Consider the following 10,258-nt stretch of genomic DNA (forward strand, 5'->3'; position numbering starts at 1 on the left):
AGCATATTTCCTTCTTAAAACAGGCCCTGAAAGAGCGTAATTGTCCAGGGAATCTTGCTGATATATCTTTGCTGTAATGTTTAGCCAGCCGGCTGGCGGTCTCGTAGAGCGCATAATCAACAGCGTTGGCCAGGGTAGCGGGATGGATGGAGTCAAACAGACTCGATGTTGCCCGATGACTTTAAAATCTGTTTGATAGCTGGTGGATAACGATGTCAAGGTTTGCATGCATCAGACAGTCGCTGGTCCTCGCATAGCTAATCAAAATGACACCTCGCCTTCCTTCTCCGAGTGTCTTCAAATCAAATCAAAATCAAATCAAATTTATTTATATAGTCCTTCGTACATCAGCTGATATCTCAAAGTGCTGTACAGAAACCCAGCCTAAAACCCCAAACAGCAAGCAATGCAGGTGTAGAAGCACGGTGGCTAGGAACAACTCCCTAGAAAGGCCAAAACCTAGGAAGAAACCTAGAGAGGAACCAGGCTATGTGGGGTGGCCAGTCCTCTTCTGGCTGTGCCGGGTGGAGATTATAACAGAACATGGCCAAGATGTTCAAATGTTCATAAATGACCAGCATGGTCGAATAATAATAATCACAGGCAGAACAGTTGAAACTGGAGCAGCAGCACGGCCAGGTGGACTGGGGACAGCAAGGAGTCATCATGTCAGGTAGTCCTGAGGCATGGTCCTAGGGCTCAGGTCCTCCGAGAGAGAGAGAGAGAGAGAGAGAGAGAGAGAGAGAGAGAGAGAGAGAGAGAGAGAGAGAGAGAGAGAGAGAGAGAGAGAGAGAGAGAGAAAGAAAGAAAGAAAGAGAGAAAGAGAGAAAGAGAGAATTAGAGAGAGCACACTTAAATTCACACAGGACACCAGATAGGACAGGAGAAGTACTCCAGATATAACAAATTGACCCTAGCCCGCCGACACATAAACTACTGCAGCATAAATACTGGAGGCTGAGACAGGAGGGGTCAGGAGACACTGTGGCCCCATCCGATGACACCCCCGGACAGGGCCAAACAGGAAGGACATAACCCCCACCCACTTTGCCAAAGCACAGCCCCCACACCACTAGAGGGATGTCTTCAACCACCAATTTTACCATCCTGAGACAAGGCCGAGTATAGCCCAGACAGGAAGATCACATCAGTGACTCAACCCACTCAAGTGACGCACCCCTCCTAGGGACGGTATGGAAGAGCGCTAGTAAGCCAGTGACTCAGCCCCTGTAATAGGGTTAGAGGCAGAGAATCCCAGTGGAAAGAGGCGAACCGGCCAGGCAGAGACAGCAAGGGCGGTTCGTTGCTCCAGAGCTTGCGTTCTGAGCTCCCCATTTGTCGGCAAGGGTCTTTGCAGTGACTTTGGCCTTGTCGCAATCCGGACAGGACCTCTGTCATGTCCTTTAGTAGGCTAACTGCCCTGTGCAGGTCTGCGTCACTGGCCTGTAGCATTTTGGAGATGACGTTCACATTTTCTAAAACCTTAGTCTGCAGAACAACTAAAAAAATGAAACTACATTTTTCCATTTTATTTTTCAGTGCTACTGCATCATCCCTCTTGTACTTCTTGTCACTTAAAAGCACAATCTCGGTGAGGGCCTTCATTATGTCCACATATCTGTATCTCTAGTTGCACCCTCGACATCCACTGTGATTATTATTATTTGACCCTGCTGGTCATTTATAAACATTTGAACATCTTGGCCATGTTCTGTTTTAATCTCCACCCGGCACAGAGAGAAGAGTACTGGCCACCCCTCATAGCCTGGTTCCTCTCTAGGTTTCTTCCTAGGTTCTGTTCTTTCTCGGGAGTTTTTCCTAGCCACCGTGCTTCTACACCTGCATTTCTTGCTGTTTAGAGTTTTAGGCTGGGTTTCTGTACAGCACTTTGAGATATCAGCTGATGTAAGAAGGGCTTTATAAATACATTTGATTTTATTTATTTTTGGATTTGAGGACTGAGACAGTTAACGGATCCTGCGGGGCGTTCAAAAAGTTATTGCAGAACTGGGTCGTAAAATAACAGTAGTTCATTGATACTGAGAAAATCTCCACTGTTGGCCTGACACAGCTTTTCACAGTGCCCGCCAAATTACGCGATGCAAGTGTGAGAGTTACATTAACTATGCGCTCCAACACCTGTCGCAATTTCTGTGTCAATAGTGCCATTGAGCTTCCATTGCTCATTACCAAACAGGCACCCATGTGAATCTCATGACATGCTATTTTGGATGTTAGATGGTGTCAATCTCGAACCCCATTCACCCACGCATCAGAGAAGAAAGGTGCACTAATATCTACGAACAGCCAGCAAGGCTCACAATACGCGCAATCTAGCTTGACCGAATGACATGGCCATCCATGTACGTGGTAATTTGATTCCAGCCTTGGTTGTAGTGGTGTAATACGACTCTGAAAAACATCATATCTTGGGAATGGGCCAGTAGGCTTACACGAGCCTAATGCAATAACGTGCCGTTTAGCTTTCAAATGGTACCAATAATATGCATATCCTTGCTACAGGGCCTGAGCTACAAGCAGTTAGACTTGGGTATGTCATTTTAGACAAAAAATGTAAAAAAGGGGCCGATCCTTTAAGAGGTTTTTAAAGAAAGATTTACTCATCAAATTTTAGACGTGACGGACCCACGTCAACAATTAATACTTGGTCATGGTGGGGCAGTATTCAAATTACATAGGGGGCCCACTACGTACATGGACCGGGTGACGGGCTCGGAGCCACGTCCCCCTATATAATTTGAATACTGGGCCCTGTTGCGGCTGCACCGGAAGAAGCTACGCCGCTGAGTCTGTTGATTGATATCATCCACAACCTTCTAAGGGAGAAGCATTTTTCTGAGACATCATGTGTTTTTTCATTCATTTTAGATGGCTTTATATCCCTTCTTTCCGTTTATAATCTAACGCTAAATTGCAGGTTTTTTTCTGTCCGCCAACAGACACCACCCTGACTGCTCCCCCAGCCGCGGCTCGAGCCCAGTCCGCTTCGCACCCCAGCCCGACCGACCCGCCTATCTTTATCCCGAAGTTACGGATCTGTTTTGCCAACTTCCCTTAACTAGATTGTTATAACATGCCAGAGGCCGTTCACCTTGGAGACCTGCTGAAGATATGGTTACGGCCCGGCGTGAGATTTACAGGGAAAGCTCACCGGACGCCCCCGAAACCACATTCTTGGGCCCCTCTCTCGGGGCTGACCAATTCCAGGGCGCCCTGCCCCTCACAAAGAAAAGAGAACTCTCCCCGGGGCTTTCGCCAGCTTCTCCGGGATCGGTCGCGTTACCTCACTGGATGCCTCACAACGTCCGTCTCCACTGGTCACATGACCAAGGACCTTTTGAAATTAGAATAATTGAAAATTATTGTAAAAACATGTGATATGAAAATGGACAAACTAAAGGGTGTGCAATGTGTAGGCCCACTGAGTGTACAGTCTGAACCTTGTTTGAATTCAGTAGGTCACATGACCAAGGAGCTATTTAAATTTCAAATTTCAAATAAATCCTTAACAATAGTGTAAGATGTAAATCGACAAAAAAAGTGTGTGCAGTGTGTGCCCACGCCATCGGGTTAGCTTGAACCAGTTTTGAACGTTTTAGGAGTAATGGTTGAAGAGCGATTGAAATTTGTTCCCTAACTGCTGTTGGTGGACTTAAGGAAAACTACAACCTGAATCTGTCTTTTTTGTTTGGATTCATAGTCTCTCCCTTTAACTGTCCTAATTGTCCAGTTTTTACAAACTCCAAGGATCTGGGATCGTTGGAGAGGATCATTTTAGGAAAAAATAGTATTCCCTACCAAATAATAGGTGATGCGTAATTAACATTTATATGCTACGCCTCCCATGGTTAAAGCGACCCCCCCCCCCCAACAAAACACTCACACAAAACCAGACATTGAATGATTGATTGGAGACAAAGATTATGTATATACTGCCAAGATAGGGTACTTTGTAATTTCACAAAAAACACAAGATGTCACCATTTTCTTTCAACAGTTCCTCTGGCTGCCATTAGTCTTGATCAACTACACATTTCCTCTGCTACATCAAAAAATGTAAGTAATTCCATCAAAACGATTTTGAGGTAAATAGCTTTTTTTTGGGGTCATTTAGAAAAAGTTACATATATAATCCAATGGTTGATCATTTTCTAGCTATAATTTAGGCACTGGCAAGCCCAGTTAACTAATTAGCAACTTCACTGGCAGAAAGTCAAAGGTGAAAGAAATCCCAGCCCGCTAGTTAACATAAGCTAACGTATTTTGCATAGCTAGCTAGCCCCCAATTAGCTAACTAGCGATCTCACTAGCAGAAAGTTTGAGGTGATATACATTGCCTTCGGGAAAGTATTCAGACCCCTTGAGTTTTTCCACATTTTGTTACGTTATAGCATTGTTCTAAAATTGATTAAATAAAAATTAAGCACATAGTGAAAACAGCTTTTTTAGAAATGTTTGCAAATGTATTAAAAATAAAAACAGAAATACATTATTTAAATAAGTATTCAGACCCTTTGCTATGAGACTCGAAATTGAGCTCAGGTGCATCCTGTTTCCATTGATCATCCTTGAGATGTTTCTACAACTTGATAGCAGTCCACCTGTAGTAAATGTAATTGATTAAACATGATTTGGAAAGGTACACACCTGTCTATATAAGGTTCCACAGTTGACAGTGCATGGCAGAGAAAGAACCAAGCCATGATGTCGAAGGAATTGTCCATAGAGCTCCAAGACAGGATTGTGTTGAGGCACAGATCTGGGGAAGGGTACCACAACATTTCTGCAGCATTGAAGGTCCCCAAGAACACAGTTGCCTCCATCATTCTTAAATGGAGAAGTTTGGAACCACCAAGACTCTTTCTAGAGCTGACTGCCCGGCCAAACTGAGCAATGAGGAGAGAAGGGCCTTGGTCAGGGAGGTGACCAAGAACCAGATGGTCACTGATAGAGCTCTAGAGTTCCTCTGTGAAGATGGGAGGACCTTCCAGAAGGACAACCATCTCTCCAGCACTCCAGCACTCTACCAATCAGGCCTTTATGGTGGAGTGGCCAGACGGAGGCCACTCCTCAGCAAAAGGCAGATGACAATGTCACACCCTGGCCTTAGTTATCTTTGTTTTCTTTATTATTTTGGTTAGGCCAGGGTGTGATATGGGTGATTTATGTGTTTTGTCTTGTTTAGGGTTTTTTGTAGATTTATGGGGTTGTGTTCAGTTTAGGTGTCTAGGTAAGTCTATGGTTGCCTAGATTGGTTCTCAATCAGAGGCAGGTGTTTATTGTTCTCTCTGATTGGGAACCATATTTAGGCAGCCATATTCTTTGGTTATTTTGTGGGTGATTGTTTCCTGTCTTTGTGTTTTATGCACCAGTTAGGACTGTTTCAGCTTTCACATTTATTGTTTTGTAGTTTGTTCATGTTAAGTGTCTCTTATTAAAGAACCATGAACTTCAACCACGCTGCGTTTTGGTCCACCTCTCCTTCGCAGGAAGAAAGCCGTGACAGACAGCCCGCTTGGAGTTTGCCAAAAGGCACCTAAAGACTCTCAGACTATTAGAAACAAGATGCAGACTGGGGCGAAGGTTCACCTTCCAACAGGACAACGATCCTAAGCACGCAGCCAAGACAACGCAGGAGTGGCTTCGGGACAAGTCTCTGAATGTCCTTAAGTGTCCCAGCCAGAGCCCGGACTTGAACCCAATCGAACAGCAGCAATGTTCCCCATCCAACCTGACAGAGCTTGAAAGGATCTGCAGAGAAGAATATGAGAAACTCCCCAAATACAGGTGTGCCATGCTTGTAGACTCAAGGCTCTAATTGCTGACAATGGTGCTTTAACAAAGAACTGAGTTAAGGGTCTGAATACTTGAACATGTTAATGTGATATTTCTATATTTTTAATAAATTAGCAACAATTTCAAAAAATCCATTTTTGCTTTGTCATTATGGGATGTTGTGTGTAGATTGATGAGGGGGGAAATACAATTTAATCAATTTTAGAATAAGGCTGTAACCTAACAAAATGTGGAAAAAAGTCAAGGGGTTTGTATAATGTCAAGCAAATAACTGACGTAATTGACCATTACATTAGCATAAACACATTTAGCATCTCCTGGCTTCCACGCAAAGCCTACAAGCCACGGAACATCTACATTTTAAAAAGTCTAAATCCATTTAATATAGCCTACCCCATCACAATACATCCATTATTTATTTTAGATAGGTCTAAAGAAACATGATATGAAGAAAATGTAGTCTATTTCAGAAGAACAGAATAGCTTACTCTGTTGTCCTTATGTCAGGCCCTGATATGGCTATGCCAAGCATTTCGCTACACCACAAGCATTTTGCTACACCCACAATAACATCTGCTAAATATGTGTACAGTATGTGACCAATAACATTTGATTTGATATGACTGGGCTACACTAGTTAATTAAGCAGACAAGATTTGCTTAGAACTCCTTGGAATGATTTAAAAAGTATTTTATAGTATGAAGAATACAATTGAACATAGCTTAATAAAAGAGAGGATATTTTCTCCAAACAATTTCAAAGGAAGTGCGCACATGCGGCTATTCTGTGTTGAGCATTAACAAAGAAACAGGTCCTCCTATTTACTTAATTTTGAGTTATTTATGTAACTTCAGTTGTGATATAAACATTGGTCTATATGTTTAGATATTTACTACATTCTAAGGCTGCATGATGGTACTCTAATGATGATTTGAAAAAAGTTGCAAGCTGCACAAACTTCATCAGTCTCTCATTCACAATTTGACAAGCACTTGGTAATATTCTCACCAGGCCTCACATTTCCTAGTGGCATCCCCCTTGTGTGGCCGTAATGCACACAAAAAAATCCATGCTTGAGGGTTGAATATAATAGGCAAATTATAATTCTTCTCCCAGCTGCCATGCTCCAAAACACCTCTCACTCATATGGCTCTCTCAGATGTAGCCAATGCTCATGAGGCGCTCACCTGGAATGCATTTAATTTAGCAGGTGTGCCTTGTTAAAAGTTCATTTGTGGAATTTCTTTCCTTCTTAATGCGTTTGAGCCAATCAGTTGTGTTGTTACAAGGTAGGGTGGTATATTTGGTAAAATACCAAATCCATATTATGGCAAGAACAACTCAAATAAGCAAAGACAAATGACAGTCCATCATTACTTTAAGACATGAAGGCCAGTCAATGCGGAAACATTTCAAGATCTTTGAAAGTTTCTTAAAACCTCTTATGGATAGGGGAGACGCTAGCGTCTCAACTGGCCAATTGCTGGGGGAAATGCAGAGCGCGAGATTCAAATAATATGCTATCAAATTCAAACTTTCATTAAATCGCACATGTAAGATACTCAATTAAAGCTACACTCGTTGTGAATCCAGCCAACATGTCAGATTTTAAAAATGCTTTTCAGCGAAAGCATAAAAAGCTATTATCTGATAGCCGGCACCCATCTGCACCAGCAGTAAACAAAGGAGCTAGCATAGCAGGCGCTACACAAAACACTGAAATAAAATATAAAATATGCATTACCTTTGACGAGCTTCTTTTGTTGGCACTCCAATATGTCCCATAAACATCACAATTGGGCCTTTTGTTTGATTCATTCCGTCCATATATATCGAAAATGTCCATTTATAAAGCACGTTTGATCTAGAAAAAAAAACTGCTTACAAAAACGCAACGTCACTACAAAATATTTCAAACTACTTTTGTAATACAACGTTAGGTATTTTTAAACGTTAATAATCGATCAAATTGTAGACGGGGCAATCTGACATGATTCAAACAGTTTTAGAAACTTCAGAGTGTTTTCTATCCAAATCTATGAATAATATGCATATCTTATATTTTTGGCATGAGTAGCAGGAAGTTGAAATTGGGCACGCTATTTAGCTTTAAGAGGTTAAAGTGCAGTTGCAAAAACCATCAAGCGATATGATGAAACTGGCTCTCATGAGGACCGCCACAGGAAAGGAAGACCCAGAGTTACCTCTGCTGCAGATGATACATTCATTAGAGGTAACTGCACCTCAGATTGTAGCCCAAATAAATGCATCACAGAGTTCAATTAACAGACACATCTCAACAGCAACTGTTCAGAGACTGTGTGAATCAGGCCTTCATGGTCAAATTGCTGCAAAGAAACCACTACTAAAGGACACCAATAAGAAGAAGAGGCTTTCTTGGGCCCAGAAACACAAGCAATGGACATTTGACTGGTGGAAATCTGTCCTTCAAGTCCAAATTTGAGAGTTTTGGTTCCAACCGTCATGTCTTTGTGAGATGCAGAGTAGGTAAACTGATGATCTCTGCATGTGTGGTTCCCACCGTGATCCATGGAGGAGGAGGTGTGGGGTGCTTTGCTGCAGACACAGTCTGTGATTTATTTAGAATTCAAGGCACACTTAACCAGCATGGCTACCACAGCATTCTGCAGTGATACTCCATCCCATCTGGTTTGAGCTTAGTGGGACTATCATTTGTTTTTCAACAGGACAATGACCCAAAACACACCTCCAGGCTGTGTAAGGGCTATTTGACCAAGAAGGAGAGGGATGGAGTGCTGCATCAGATGACCTGGCCTCCACAATCACCCAGAACTCAACCCAATTGAGATGGTATGGGATGAGTTGGACCACAAAGTGAAGGAAAAGCAGCCAACAAGTGCTCAGCATATATAGGAACTCCTTCAAGACTGTTGGAAAAGACTGGTTCAAGACTGGTTGAGAGAATGCCAATAGTGTGCAAAGCTGTCATCAAGGCTATTTTGAAGAATCTCAAATATAAAATACATTTAGATTTGTTTAACACTTTTTTGGTTACTACATGATTCCATGTGTGTTATTTAATAGTTTTGATGTCTTCACTATTATTCTACAATGTAGAAAATAGTCAAAATAAAGAAAAACGGTTCAATGAGTGGGTGTGCCCAAAGTTTTGACTGGTACTGTATGTGCGAAATGAGTTTTGATTTCGAATGTCTAGGAACAAGGGTATGGGGGAAAAAATGTTGTCTACGCACTTAAATTGTGAATGGAGGCTTCTTTTCCCATGGTTCATTTTCATGACAGCCAGGTAGGCTATGTTCCTTTGTTAAAGCGAAGCAATGTGCTTAATATTAGGAATGTTTATAAATAAAATGTAATAGGCCCAGCCTATAGAAAGCTGATGAGATCCTCTTATTTTTAATAGAGGCCATCAAAACTCTTTTTCATCACGCAATTGCATAGCCCATAGAAATATTGCGCAACATGAGCTCCTGGGCACTCATGGGCCCTCATGGGGTGTTTGATTTAGATTTTTTTATTACATTTGCATTAATGTCAGAGTGATTAGTGGGACAATAGAGTGCTGAGTACTAGGCAGTTAGCAAGTTTGGTAGGCTACTAATGACCATCAGCAGCATCAGAGCTTGTAGAAGCTTAATTACCATGACCAATTGGTCACATGGAATTTGACTGCCTTCATGACTCCTGAACGCTGGTGTGGTGATAATACGGTCACCATAACAGCCATAGTCAGCACTAATTATAGGAAATATATACAGTGCCTTGCGAAAGTATTCGGGCCCCTTGAACTTTGCGACCTTTTGCCACATTTCAGGCTTCAAACATAAAGATATAACTGTATTTTTTTGTGAAGAATCAACAACAAGTGGGACACAATCATGAAGTGGAACGACATTTATTGGATATTTCAAACTTTTTTAACAAATCAAAAACTGAAAAATTGGGCGTGCAAAATTATTCAGCCCCCTTAAGTTAATACTTTGTAGCGCCACCTTTTGCTGCGATTACAGCTGTAAGTCGCTTGGGGTATGTCTCTATCAGTTTTGCACATCGAGAGACTGACATTTTTTCCCATTCCTCCTTGCAAAACAGCTCGAGCTCGAGCTCAGTGAGGTTGGATGGAGAGCATTTGTGAACAGCAGTTTTCAGTTCTTTCCACAGATTCTCGATTGGATTCAGGTCTGGACTTTGACTTGGCCATTCTAACACCTGGATATGTTTATTTTTGAACCATTCCATTGTAGATTTTGATTTATGTTTTGGATCATTGTCTTGTTGGAAGACAAATCTCCGTACCAGTCTCAGGTCTTTTGCAGACTCCATCAGGTTTTCTTCCAGAATGGTCCTGTATTTGGCTCCATCCATCTTCCCATCAATTTTAACCATCTTCCCTGTCCCTGCTGAAGAAAAGCAGGCCCAAACCATGATGCTGCCACC

Source organism: Oncorhynchus kisutch, linkage group LG22 (assembly GCF_002021735.2).
Source record: "Oncorhynchus kisutch isolate 150728-3 linkage group LG22, Okis_V2, whole genome shotgun sequence".
Lineage (NCBI taxonomy): Eukaryota > Metazoa > Chordata > Actinopteri > Salmoniformes > Salmonidae > Oncorhynchus > Oncorhynchus kisutch.